Source organism: Chiloscyllium plagiosum, unplaced genomic scaffold (assembly GCF_037043375.1).
Source record: "Chiloscyllium plagiosum isolate Xiang-an unplaced genomic scaffold, Cpla_swu_hap1 HiC_scaffold_24, whole genome shotgun sequence".
NCBI classification, from domain to species: Eukaryota; Metazoa; Chordata; class Chondrichthyes; order Orectolobiformes; family Hemiscylliidae; genus Chiloscyllium; species Chiloscyllium plagiosum.
In genome coordinates, this window is record NW_028270162.1 from 30,928,334 (window position 1) to 30,942,498 (window position 14,165).

The 14,165-nt window shown below is 41.7% G+C and overlaps 1 protein-coding gene across 8 annotated transcripts in view; it reads right to left on the reverse strand.

The window, feature by feature from the left end:
* kdm2bb (lysine (K)-specific demethylase 2Bb) overlaps positions 1-14,165 on the reverse strand; it is a 199,248-nt gene that overhangs the window by 55,179 nt on the left and 129,904 nt on the right. The gene's annotated exons all lie outside the window — the stretch shown is intronic.

Here is a 14,165-nt window from a genome sequence, read left to right on the forward strand (position 1 = left end):
GGGGGGGGGGGGGGAGATAAATAGCTAGGAATGCAGTGGGTGGATGAAGATGGGGTGATGGTGATAGGTCAGTTGAAGATGGAGTGGACAGATGGGAAGTAAGATGGACAGATAAGGCACTTCAAGAGGGCTGTGCCGAGTTGGAGGGTTGGATCTGGGATAAGGTGGGGGAGGGGAGATGAGGAACCTGGTCAAATCAACATTGATACCGTGTGGTTGAATGGTCCAAAGGCAGAAGATGAGGTGTTCTTCCTCCAGTCATCGGATGGCTAGGATTTGGTGGTGGAGGCAGCCCAGGACTTGCATGTCCTTGGCAGAATGGGAGGGGGATTGAAGTATTCAGCCACAGGACAGTGGGATTGTTTGGTTTGCGTGTCCCAGAGATGTTCCCTGAAACATTCCGCAAGTTGGCATCCTGTCTCCCCGATGTAGAGGAGACCACATAGAGAGCAATGGACACAAGTAGATGAGGTGTTTGGAGGTGCTGGAAAATCGCTGCCGGATGTGGAAGGATCCTCTGGGGCCTTGGATGGAGGTGAGGAGGTAGGTGTGGGTGCAGGTTATACACCTCTCGCAGTGGCAAGGAAAGTGCCAGGAATGGAGGGTGAGTTGGTGAAGGGCGTGGACCTAACGTGGGAGTCACAGAAGGAATGGTCTCTGCGGAATGCTGAAAGAGGTAGGGAGAGAAATACATCTCTGCTGGTGGGGTCTGATTGTCGATGGCAGAAATTGATCCTTGCACACCACCAACCTCTGGATACAATGCATCATCTTCCACCATTTCCTCCACCTACACTCTCACTGACAGTTGAAATTTGTGATAATGAACCAATCGCTTATCTTTGACAATGTGACAGTGTGTCAGTCACGGCACAAGTCTTGTCTGGCTTCAACCCACCAATCAGCATAGCCCCAATATGAACAGAAGCTCCTTTTCTGATGTGGTTTTTATGTGGATCTAGAAATGTGTGCCAGTTCGAAAACCACTGACTTTTTCCTTGTAAAGGGTAAAGATTTTTAAATAAACGGAATAAATACTCACAACCTCCCTGTAAAAGTTTGATCATTTAAAATAGATTTTTATTCTAGACTGATACTCTCTCTGTGATAGAGGAAACAGACTGAAGAAACTCACCCAGCCAGTATTCCTTTTGGCACTTACAATGAATCCATTATACACTGCGTAATGAAATCAATGTGGATATTAAATAACAGATTAAACAAAAAAGTGCAAGTCCCGCTTAGCGACTCAAACTATGCACGGTGGCTAAAAGGCTGAATCCCAAATCAGATGGAGATTCTGCAAATGCAGTTTAGGCCCAGTACTTCCAAACCGCTTTATGTTAAGCCGAGAATGACTTTCTAACCGAAACTCTTTTAGGCCCGAGTCGACAGTAAACTACGGGGGGGGGGGGGGGGGGGTCAACTCGGAGGAACACTGGCTAGTCACTTAAAATTTCTTTGCAAAAGCGTCTTCAAGCATTCATTACTCCGAAGTGCCATGAACACACAGCCTCAGCCATTTACAGAATAACTCATTGTTAAGAGGTAAGGTTTCTCCTTTGCTCACCCCTCCCCCATACTACCCATGCAGCAAACAAGGCAAAGCTGCCTTTCGAACAGGATCATATTTAATCGTTTCCTCTTGGCCAAAATTGTATGCGCGCACTTGAGGCTTTATACTACCTTACGCCAAACATTTAACAACTGCTGTACTTTGTGCAACAGTAGTGGTAAGCATTGCCACGCTCTTATAAAAGTTATTTTACTGTATAACATTACATTCTGCTGTGGACACGCTGTTGAAAAACTAGGACCAATAAAGCCATTCTAAAGCATGAAACGCTTATATAACGAAATGAATATTGAAATATTTCAAGCAACAAAACGTGTCGATTTGCGTGAGATCAGTATTTCAAAATATATGTGGACTCAAAGTTCCAAAAATGCATGTTAAGTGCTCTAAAGGATGAGGTTTAGTATGTCTTACGGAGCATTACTTCGTGGCCTCGGTAACGGATAACTGGTTTCGTAAACAGTCTGGATTTGTAATGCCACATGCTTCAAGTTTAAAAGTAGCAGCACCAGTCAGGTTTAAAAAAAAATACAGTCTGCTGGCAGCTGTCCTAAAAGCATGAAGAGCCACCATCATTATTCAGCACAACAGAGCCTGGTTTCAGCTTAACTACTTCAGGCTTATACATTGTTTTCCAAGAAGAGCTTTCTAGTTTTTTTTCTAAATGAAAATGCTCCTACTGTGTTCACAATCAAAGCTGAAAGCTGACCTGCTCTGGGTCTGAGTCATACTCCTCATCATCTGCACTCAGGGACATGGCCAAATCTCAGTCTGGGCCCAGCCAGAAACAAACTGACATGGCTGGACTGCTGTAGTAACGAGCCTCCACCATAAACCCAGCTTCCACACTCAAGACTCATCAATATTCATGAGGGAAGGTCAGGATGGGGTTGAACCGTTTCAGTTGACCAATCAAAAATAAGCAGATGCATTATTTTGAAAAACAGACAATAGAGCTGCTGCTGGTTGAGATTACAGCCCACAGTCAGCAAGAGGACTGACATTGTAAGGGCACACACGCGATACATTCACAAATCACCCTGCTTTTCCCCAGCCACTTACACATCTAACAATGACTAACACTAAATCCAAAGTATGTAATGCTCTAGGCAAATACAATGAGTGAAGATGCAATCAGAGAGCGTTTACAGTATTATTTATGATTATCTTTAGTAAGCACTCCCCCGCCGGCTCAGCCTACAAATAAACATTGCGGAGTGCAGGGCTCGTTAGTCGAAACAGAAACCCATCGTCTTCAAGGTTCAGTTTAAAGGACATGACCAAAATCGAAGTGAACTTTTCTTTTGCTTCAGTTAATTACCAGCATAAAATAAAGCCTCTGTGTCTGGGCAGCAGCTCATTGATACCTCCTGACAAAACAATAAGAGGAACAGCCAAAATTTCTTTATTCTTTGGTGTGTAAAGAAAATCAGCTCCATTTTAGATTTTTCTTTTGCAGATCACAAAATTAATACCTGCATTTTTAGAACGCCATTAATATGGGTAGCCATAAGCATCTATGTAAGAGAGGAAGAAGTCAGTTTTTGGTGATGTTCAATATAGGGCAATAGTGTTTGGAACACTTCAAGAATACTTGTTACTTTCCAAATATGCCATGGTATCTGTTTCAACCATCTGAAATTGGGCCTCAGTGTTGGATCTCAAAGTACAGTGCATGTGTTCCAGGTCATAGTGAGGACTGAAGGAACAGCCTTCTGATCCTGAGGCAAAAACAAACTGACATTGAACACTTACCTTCCCCTGCAACCGCAAGATATGCAAAACTTGCACCAACACCTCCCCCCTTATTTTCCTCCAAGGCCCCAAGGGATCCTTCCATATCCGCCACAAATTCACCTGCACCTCCACACACATCATTCACTGCATCCGCTGCACCTGATGTAGCCTCCTCTATATTGGGGAGACAGGCCACCTACTTGCGGAACGTTTCCGAGAACACCTCTAGGACACCCGCACCAACCAATCCAACCACCCCATGGCGCAACACTTCAACTCCCCCTCCCACTCCACCAAGGACATGCAGGTCCTTGGACTCCTCCATCGCCAGACCATAGCAATATGACGGCTGGAGGAAGAGCACCTCATCTTCCGCCGAGGAATCCTCCAACCACAAGGGATGAACTCAGATTTCTCCAGTTTCCTCATTTCCCCTCCCCCCACCTTGTCTCAGTCAAATCCCTCGAACTCAGTACCACCTTCCTAACCTGCAGTCTTCTTCCTGACCTCTCCGCCCCCACCTCCACTCCGGCCTATCACCCTCACCTTTACCTCCTTCCACCTATCGCATTTCCAACGCCCCTCCCCCAAGTCCCTCCTCTCTCCCTTTTATCTTAGCCTGCTTGGCACACCTGCCTCATCCCTGAAGAAGGGCTCATGCCCGAAACGTCGATTCTCCTGCTCCTTGGATGCTGCCTGACCTGCTGCGCTTTTCCAGCAACACATTTTCAGCTCTGATCTCCAGCATCTGCAGTTCTCACTTTCTCCATTGAACACTCCAACCAAACATTATCACTGACATTAAACACTGTTAATTAGGCGACAGGGGGAGAAGCATGACAGGGCGAATTAAGTTAAATATGGAAACCACAAGTTGAAAAGTGTGGCATTGGAAAAGCACAGCAGGTCAGGCAGCATTTGAGGAGCAGGAGAATCAAGTTTCGGGCATAAGCCCTTCTTAAGGGATGTATTCCTGATGAAGGACATATGCCTGAAACATCGATTCTCCTACTCCTCGGATGCTGCCTGACCTGCTGTGCTTTTCCAGTGCCAAACTTTTCAACTCTTATTTTCAGCACCTGTAGTCCTCACTTTCTCCGAGTTGAGGGAAATCACAAGCCAATCAAAAAAAGGTCCATCCCAACAGCAACTTGTGTTTGTATAATAATGTTAATCAATTGAAACATCTCAAAACAAGTAAATTACCAGACAAAGTATGATATCAAGTCCCATAAATAGAAATAATGATGGGCGGCATGGTGGCTAGCACTGCTACCTCACAGCGCCAGGGACCCGGGTTCGATTCCAGCCTTGGGGAACTGTCTGTGTGGAGTTTGCACATTCTCTCCGTGTCCGCATGTGTTTCCTCTGGGTACTCCAATTTCCTCCCACAATCCAAAAATGTGCAGGTTGGGTGAAACGGCCATGCTAAATTGCCCCATAGTGTTTAGGGATGTGTAGGTTAGGTGCATCAGACAAGGGTAGAGTAATAGGGGAATGAGTCTGGGTGGGACACTCCTTGGCAGGTCGGTGTGAACTGGTTGGCCCAAATGGTCTGTTTTCACACTGTAGGGATTCTATGATTCTATGACTTGATCAATGATCTATGACTTGTGGGCGGCACGGTGGCATAATGATTAGCACTGCTGCCTCACAGCACCTGAGACCCGGGTACAATTCCCGACTCAGGCGACTGATTGGAGTTTGCACGTTCTCCCCGTGTCTGCGTGGGTTTCCTCCGGGTGCTCCGGTTTCCTCCCACAGTCCAAAGATGTGCAGGTCAGGTGAATTGTCCATGCTAAATTACCTGTAGTGTTAGGTAAGGGGTAAATGTAGGGGTATGGGTGGGTTGCGCTTCGGCGGGGCGGTGTGGACTTGTTGGGCCGAAGGGCCTGTTTCCACACTGTAAGTAATCTAATCTAATCTAATCAAAGAGACAGTCTTTAAGATCACATTTTTAAAAGGGTGAAGAAAAAGTGTTCCAGAGCCAAGACGTGGACAATTGAAGGAATAACTGTAAATGATGGGGAAGAAAACAAATCAAAAATATTACAGAAACAGTATGAAGTTAAAATTTTAGATACTGTATTGTATAAAATTGTTATGCTTTGGAATTAACTTTTTAAGATAAAGTGGAGGCATGAAGGGAGTCATGTGATCTGTTCTAGAATACACCTGACAACAAACTTAGGTGGCTTTGTTGCTATGAGGCCAAGTCAAAAGACTTATTGAGAAGGTGCAAATGTTTATTATGCTTGTAGGCAATGGTAACAGTATCTATGCTGACTGTTAGCTTGAGTCATGCAGGGTGATGTTAGAAGTGTCAGGTTTCACATACAGTTAAACTTTAAACTGTCCATTTAATTTTAAGCTACAATAATGTTGGGGTCCAGAAAATACTTAAAGACGTCGACATGAATACAAAATCCACGTGATTCATATATCCCAACTGAACACTGTGACTCTCTGTTGGAGAAGGAACAAATTAACAAAGTGACTATTACTGGATGTGTGCATCAATCAATAGAAAATTGGGTTGATGTTGACTGTAGTATTAGCTGAAACAAAAACAATCTGACTCCAAAGACCAACATATTTCCATGAGCTCTTTCAAATGCAAAGCCAATCCTTAGAAGAGTATAAAAGAAGTAGGAGTATACTTAAGAGGGAAATCAGGAGGGCAAAACGGGGACATGAGATAGCTTTGGCAAATAGAATTAAGGAGAATCCAAACGGTTTTTACAAATATATTAAGGACAAAAGGGTAACTAGGGAGAGAATAGGGCCCCTCAATAGGGCCTTTGTGTGGAGCCACAGAAAATGGGGGAGATACTAAATTAATATTTTGCATCAGTATTTACTGTGGAAAAGGATATGGAAGATATCGACTGTAGGGAAACAGATGGTGACATCTTGCAAAATGTCCAGATTACAGAGGAGGAAGTGCTGGATGTCTTGAAACGGTTAAAGGTGGATAAATCCCCAGGACCTGATCAGGTGTACCCGAGAACTCTGTGGGAAGCTAGAGAAGTGATTGCTGGGCCTCTTGCTGAGATATTTGTATCATCGATAGTCACAAGTGAGGTGCCGGAAGACTGGAGGTTGGCAAACGTGGTGCCACTGTTTAAGAAGGGTGGTAAAGACAAGCCAGGGAACTACAGACCGGTGAGCCTGACCTCAGTGGTGGGCAAGTTGTTGGAGGGAATCCTGAGAAACAGGATGTACATGTATTTGGAAAGGCAAGGACTGATTTGGGATAGTCAACATGGCTTTGTGTGTGGGAAATCATGTCTCACAAACTTGATTGAGTTTTTTGAAGAAGTAACAAAGAAGATTGATGAGGGCAGAACAGTAGATGTGACCTATATGGACTTCAGTAATGCATTTCACAAGGTTCCCCGTGGGAGACTGATTAGCAAGGTTAAATCTCATGGAATACAGGGAGAACTAGCCATCTGGATACAGAACTGGCTCAAAGGTAGAAGACAGAGGGTGGTGGTGGAGGGTTGTTTTTCAGACTGGAGGCCTGTGACCAGTGGAGTGCCACAAGGATTGGTGTCGGGTCTTCTACTTTTTGACATTTACATAAATGATTTGGATGCGAGCATAAGGGGTACAGTGAGAAAGTTTGCAGAGGACACCAAAAGTATAGTGGACAGCGAAGAGGGTTACCTCAGATTACAACTGGATCTAGACCAGATGGGCCAATGGGCTGAGAAGTGGCAGATGGAGTTTAATTCAGATAAATGCGAGGTGCTGCATTTTGGGAAAACAAATCTTAGCAGGACTTATACACTTAATGGTCCTAGGGAGTGTTGCTGAACAAAGAGACCTTGGAGTGCAGGTTCATAGCTCCTTGAAAGTGGAGTCACAGGTAGATAGGATAGTGAAGAAGGCGTTTGGTATGCTTTCCTTTATTGGACAGAGTATTGAGTACAGGAATTGGGAGGTCATGCTGCGGCTGTACTGGACATTGGTTAAGCCACTGTTGGAATATTGCGTGCAATTCTGGTCTCCTTCTTATCGGAAAGATGTTATGAAACTTGAAAGGGTTCAGAAAAGATTTATTAGGATGTTGCCAAGGTTGGAGGATTTGAGCTATAGGGAGAGGCTGAACAGGCTGGGGCTGTTTTCCCTGGAGCATCGGAGGCTGAGGGGTCACCTTATAAAGGTTTACAAAATTATGAGGGGCATGGATAGGATAAATAGACAAAGTCTTTTCCCTGGGGTCCGGGAGTCCAGAACTAGAGGGCATAGCTTTAGGGTGAGAGGGAAAATATATAAAAAAGACTTAAGGGGCAACTTTTTCACGCAGAGGGTGGCACGCGTATGGAATGAGCTGCCAAAGGAAGTGGTGGAGGCTGGTACAATTGCAACATTTAAGAGGCATTTGGATAGGTATACGAATAGGAAGGGTGTAGACGGATATGGGCCGGGTGCTGGCAGGTGGGTTGGGATATCTGGTCGGCATGGACAGGTTGGACCGAAGGGTCTGTTTCCATGCCGTACATCCCTATGACTCTACGACTCTCAGAGTGAAATCACATCTTGACATGGTACTAGGGGGCTCTTATGTTCTCCTTAATGTCAACTATTTAAAAATAAGGTTTTAAATAACAAGTCTAGATGTTGTTCTCAGCAGTGGACAGGTGTTGTCAACCATTTATTCATTTACAATTGTTGATGACACTGTATGGCTTTTGTAGAGGAATCTGTTGTTTCGAAAGTTATTTTGCTGCAGGGTCCTCTACAGAGGATCTCAAGTCTGCTTGAACAGGGAAAGAAATTGTGTACCTTCTTAGCCAATCACACTGAAGTATTGTTAATCAGACATGCAAAGTTAGAAAACTGCATTCAATGGCAAGTCATATACAGTAAGTTTCTTCCAAAAACTCATTGCTGAGATGTGTATGTCACTGGCTTGTCCAGCATTTATTACCCATCCCTAATTTTTAAGTTAAGTGTCAACCACATTGCTGTAGATGTCGAGTCACGGGTAGGCCAGACCAAGCAAGGACAGCAGTTTCCTCCCTGAAAGGACATTAGTGAACCCGCTGGACTTTTCCGGCAATCATCAGACAACTAATTCCAGATATTTACTGAATTCAAATTCCACCATCTGCCATGGCAGGATTCGGACCCTGGTGCCCAGAACACTAACAGTGTCTCTGGATTAATAGTCAAGTAAAATAAAGAGAGAGGCAGAGATGGGATTAAGAAATGGAGATAAAAAGAACCAAGAAAAATGTGATTTTAAAATTTTCCAGCAAAAATTAGACTCTGAAGGAATAACACTTTATATTTATAAAACTGATTATTCAATGTTATTGAGGTTATTTGGCAGTAGTCCATGTCTTTTAACATTCATCTCTCAGTGAAATATCATTATAGCAAAGATTTTTGTGGAATAGAAAAACTTGGATAGCCACTTCCGAATTTCTACCTTCACTTCTTCATATGTGGTCACTGGAATTTGTTATCCAATTTACATGTTTATTGCAGTAAACACAGACAAAGGATACATTTTAAAACATTATTAGTTGTGGTTTATGGCCATTTGAAAGTACTCTCTCGAGACTTGCTGTGATCAAAATTTTATAAATGCTTATTCATTTCTCTTCTCTCTTTTGACAATCTCAAAAATAAATCTAATTTTTGTAATCGTATCCATGTGTATGGAATTAGAAATGCTGATTAATGCTCAATCATAAATCTAACTTCTTAAACAGCACATCAGAGAGTGGAATTGAAATACAGGCCTGTTTAAAATTTAGTTAACTCATTTTAATTGTCAATTGATACAAGGACTGTGTACAGCATTTGCATAATAAATATGTTGCACTATAAATGCCTGTAATACAATAAATCCATGCTTTCTGACTTGTTCATACTCACTTACTCAATTCCTCAGACAAGAGGAGCTATCAATCATCACAAGATCTCACAAGCCAACCAATTTTTTTCCCCTTAAACTACATGTAAGTAAAAAGTGCAATCAAGAGATCTTAATTTCCAGAGGAAAAAGATTGATCATATATTACTATAAATGCAAAGATGGACAAATTTTGACAGGGATTTCAGTTCCTTCTCATAGTTTGGTTGCTTTGATGTAATGGAAAGTTGAAGTTTTAACCATGTGTATGCAAAACTACAATGTCCAGCATTCATCATGATGAAACACGTCTCATGAAAACTGCAGCAGAGAGTTAAGGTGCTCTGCTTTTCAGCTGACAAGCAGAATTTCAGAACAGTTTAACTCTGATTCTAGACTGCTTATTAACTGCTCATATAATGCAGTGAGATGGATTCTTAGACCAGAACTGTCATTCCGAGCTCTAATCTTGTCCCAGCAATTCAAAGGAATGGTCACCAGGTTCAAGTTGATTACCTGAGGCTGGGATCTACTCTTTAAAACACTCTGGCAGTTTGCGAAATAAATCAGATGATGCATCTTACATGACTGAATCAATTCTGAATAAGCATGATCAAGAACTTCCTGTTCATCTTACACATGGAATTCTAAGTATTGCTCTCAGTTCACAATTTACATTTATATAGATCCCAGAATTATATGCCTGGGAGTGAACTGATGCTTCCCCAACTAAGAATGTTCAAAGCAATGCTGATTTAACCCTTTATGTTGATCCAAACAACACACAAAAATACATTGAAAAGATTAGCACAGACAGAAGTCCTATTTTGCAAGATGTCATTGAACCAAAAGGATTTCTTAAGTATTTCTCTGCAATGTTGAATTTGGTAAATCGGGCATTGATTGAAACAAGTTTCTTTAAACAAAGCTTTTTAAGAAATTTACCAAAAATGGGCAAAACAGAAAGAAAAATACAGTATACACCCATTCAGCCGGCACTTTCATTGACAGGTACCAGCCTTCAACATTTCCTAGCTATTTACCTCTTTAGATAATAAAGTCTTTGTTTAATTAGATCATCTTTCATCAATTTATAACGATTTATCCATATGAAAAGTCAGTGGTCACAATATGTTCACATGAAGTAGCCAGGCAAAAAGGGGTGCTGGTTGTAAAAGCAAATACATTGAGAAAACCTGTGAAGCTACTCAAAAAGATCAATAACAACAAACTCCTCAACAAGAGTCAGACTGGACTCAAAATGCTGTTTGTTTGCCAGTCCACAAGTGCTGCTCAAGATACTAGGTTTCTCCAGCATTCTCTGGTTGTAACAAAGTGATACCAGACATTAACATATAATGCAATAGGAAACAAGATTACAGATACAGTAGCAGCTGGAACATCACGCTAAGAATGCAGATTTTAAATAGCAGGGAATATTAAGTCAGGAGAGAGATTGTTTCTTAGAAAAGGGGATAGATAAGTCATGCACAATAAGGGAAAGAGCCTCACGGTGAGTTATTCAGTTGGACTTGAAAAAGCAGGAAAGCTATAAAGCTATAAAGTTATAAATTGAAGGTAACAGTAAGAGACTGATGGGTGATAGACTATTCATGGTTATTGGGCTTAGGAAAAGAATGACAATTGTATATAAGGATTTCCTCATAATTCAAAGGCAGGGTGATGCAGACTAATGCTTTGATATACTTTTAGTTTGGTAAATGAAGGATGTTTTAGGATTCAGGTTAAACCTTGGGATGTGCTAAGAATTGAGCTGAAAGGTAGAAAACAACAGAAGAGGTATGTTTGGGGAAGGGTGAAGTCTTGATGTGTCCCAGATGTATGTATTGGGGCCACACAATTTTGAATTTATATCAACGACTAATTCAAAACCTCACTGAAAAAGTTGGCTCAGATGTATGAATGCTGACAAACTAGAAATTGTGATTTGCACGAGACAATCACAAAATTAATTAGAGAAAGGATGTAAATAGACAAAACAAAATTTAATGGAGACAATTGCACAGTACTGCACATAGGAAAGGAAGATTGGAGTGACTTTGAAACAGTTAAAAACAGAGTTAAAATACCTAGAAGTTGGTTAAAAACTACTTTTTAAAATCTGCACAGCTCTCAGTAACCTCTGACTACAGGTTCCATGTGATTTCACTGCTCAAATACACTCGGCCACTGCAAAGCATGACCAAAACATCAATAAACATGCTGGACTATTGTAACAAAATAGTTGAATAAAGAAACCAATAATTTTCAATCTACATACACTTCCAAGTGATGCGTCCGGTCTGATCAACAAGACACTGGCAGACACTATGCATGGGATGTAGCTCTGCAAAATGTTAAGAGGATGCCGATTCCTTATGTTAGAAGGGAAGGGAAGAGTGGAGAAACTTGCATCTTTTAAAATAGAACTGGGAGAAACCAGAGATAAGTAAAATACTAAAAAAAAAGGAGACTATGTTAAACTAAACCACGAATACTAAAAAGATGACACATATCCCCTGCTCGTAAAAGTCAAATTCAAGACTGTTAGGAAATTCAGCAGAAAATGATCAATAATTGGAAAAGACCGTAAAAGGAGAGACCAAGCAGCAAAAATCCTGAAATTATTTTAACAATCAATTGGAAGCAAAAGTTATCTTGTCATCTGGTGCCCTTACAGGAAAGTACACTTTCTGAGTGAGGATAGATTCAAATCAGGTATGACTCCTGCCAGCAGCCTGAGCTTATACATGAAATATAACCTTTAATAAGGTGTCAGACAGCAACCGTAGTCTATTGGACCAAATCCCTGCAAGAGTAAGACTGCCAAAGAGCACCAAGGAATCTGGTTTGGTTTGAAACGCTGTGGGCTTGAGAAGTGTGCACCTTAGACAGTGGGTCACAGGACTGTGCACGCCATATTGTTTTGTACTCTTAAAAATTTCCAAGTCTTAAATCAAGAGTTGCCATACGACATACCCGATTTTAATACAAAAGATTTTAGGATGGCTGGTAGAAAGTGAATGGTGTAATTATAGAGATTACAGAACTGACAGCTCAACTGTACTATTAGCTCACAACAGTCCAAAGATAGCACTGTTACATTGGTACTAGCAGTGTAACAGATCAAAAACAATAACAACAGAAGTAGTTATATACATATCTTTTCTCCTCCCCCCACCCCACCCCACACCCATGCCTCCAATAATTTCCTACGATTTGCATTATTGTTCTGATTTTATGTATACTTAATTAGACCCTTCCCACCCCGGATTCTTCCCTGCCACCAACCAGATTCATTCTGCACATTGACCAACCATGTCGTACCTGTCTTCACCAATTCCCGCTTCACTACCTTGCCCCGCCACCCCCTTTATCTGCAGCTCCCCCTACACCCACCTTGAGTCCTGAAGAAGGGTTATACCCGAAACGTCGACTTCTCTACCTCCTGATGCCGCCTGACTTGCTGTGTTCTTCCAGCCTCCTGTCTGTCTACTCATTTGTGCATACAGCAGAGACTATAGTTCAATAGGACTAGTAATGCAGAGGTCCATTTGTCCAGAATAATACTCTGGGATCATGGTTTCAGATCCCACGGTGGCAGCTGGGAGAATTTAAAATCATTTAAATCTAGGACATAAAGTAGGTCGCAGCAATAGTGTTAATCCTGACAACAATTGTGAACAGCTATTGTTAAAATCAACCTGGTGCACCACTTTGCTTTAGGGAAGGAAATCTATCCAGAAACTGAACAGGACTAACCATATAGCTGGTCAGAGCCTGGAAATCCTGAAGCAAATAATTCACCTCCATAGTTCCCAAAGCCTATAAGGCACAAGTCAGGAATGTAATGGAACATTTCCCACTTTTTTGCATGACTTTACCTCCAAACAACACTCAAGAAGCTTGATATCATCCAGGGCCAAGCAGCCCACTTGATGAGCACCACACCCACAAACGCTTATTACCTCCACCATTGATATCCACCAACAATTGCACACATCACTTGTGAGATGCACTGCAGAAATTCACCAAAGCTCCTCAGACAGCATTTTCCAAACCCACAACCACTACCACCAAGATGAACAAGAGCTGCTGATAAACAGGAACACCACCTGCAATTTGTCCTCCAAGCCACTCACAATCCTGACATCACCACTCCTTCAGTGTCACAGCATTAACATCCTGGAACTCTCTCCCTGACAGTATTAAAGGGTGTAACTACAACAAAAGGGCTCCAGTGGTTCAAGAAGGCAGCTCTCTGCCACCCCTGAAGGCCAACAAGAAATAGGCTGCATCTGATGAATGAACAGAAACTAAATATGCGACCTCGCTAAGTCATCATAGGAATGTGTGGGAAATGGTATCACAACGTGGCACAATTAAAGGTTGCTTTACAGCATCTCCAGCTGAGGCACAGCAGAGTAAATTAAACCTCATTCCACATTCAACTGCATTATACTGGCCCAAGGAATGTTTGGTACTGACAATGGATGCCTGAAACAAATTGTCCCATTCTTAAACATAAACATGGTTTCAAAACAAAAATACATCTGAATTTAATTGCAAACACTGCAATTCTTGAACCAGACAGAATATGTTCCTAAAATATGTATGAATAACATTAAAGGTAAATTTGTGTTTACAACATTATTCTATTGCTACTCAAAAGAAAATGCATGCAAAAGTCAAGGTATAACCACTGCCTAACCCCATCACACTCAAAGATGAACCCTCAAGACAAAAATGCAATGTATTTTCAACATGCTATTTTCGTCCTAGATATTTGAAACTATATAATCCTACTGTTAAAATCCCAACATGAACACACTTGAAACAAATTGTCCAAATGGTTTATAAAGTACAGCATTTTCCACATTTTAAAAAATACACAATTATGCTTTCTCACAGAATTATGGACATAATGAACTGGTCATTTGTAACAACATGTTCAAACAAATTAATGAAAAGTTAGCATTG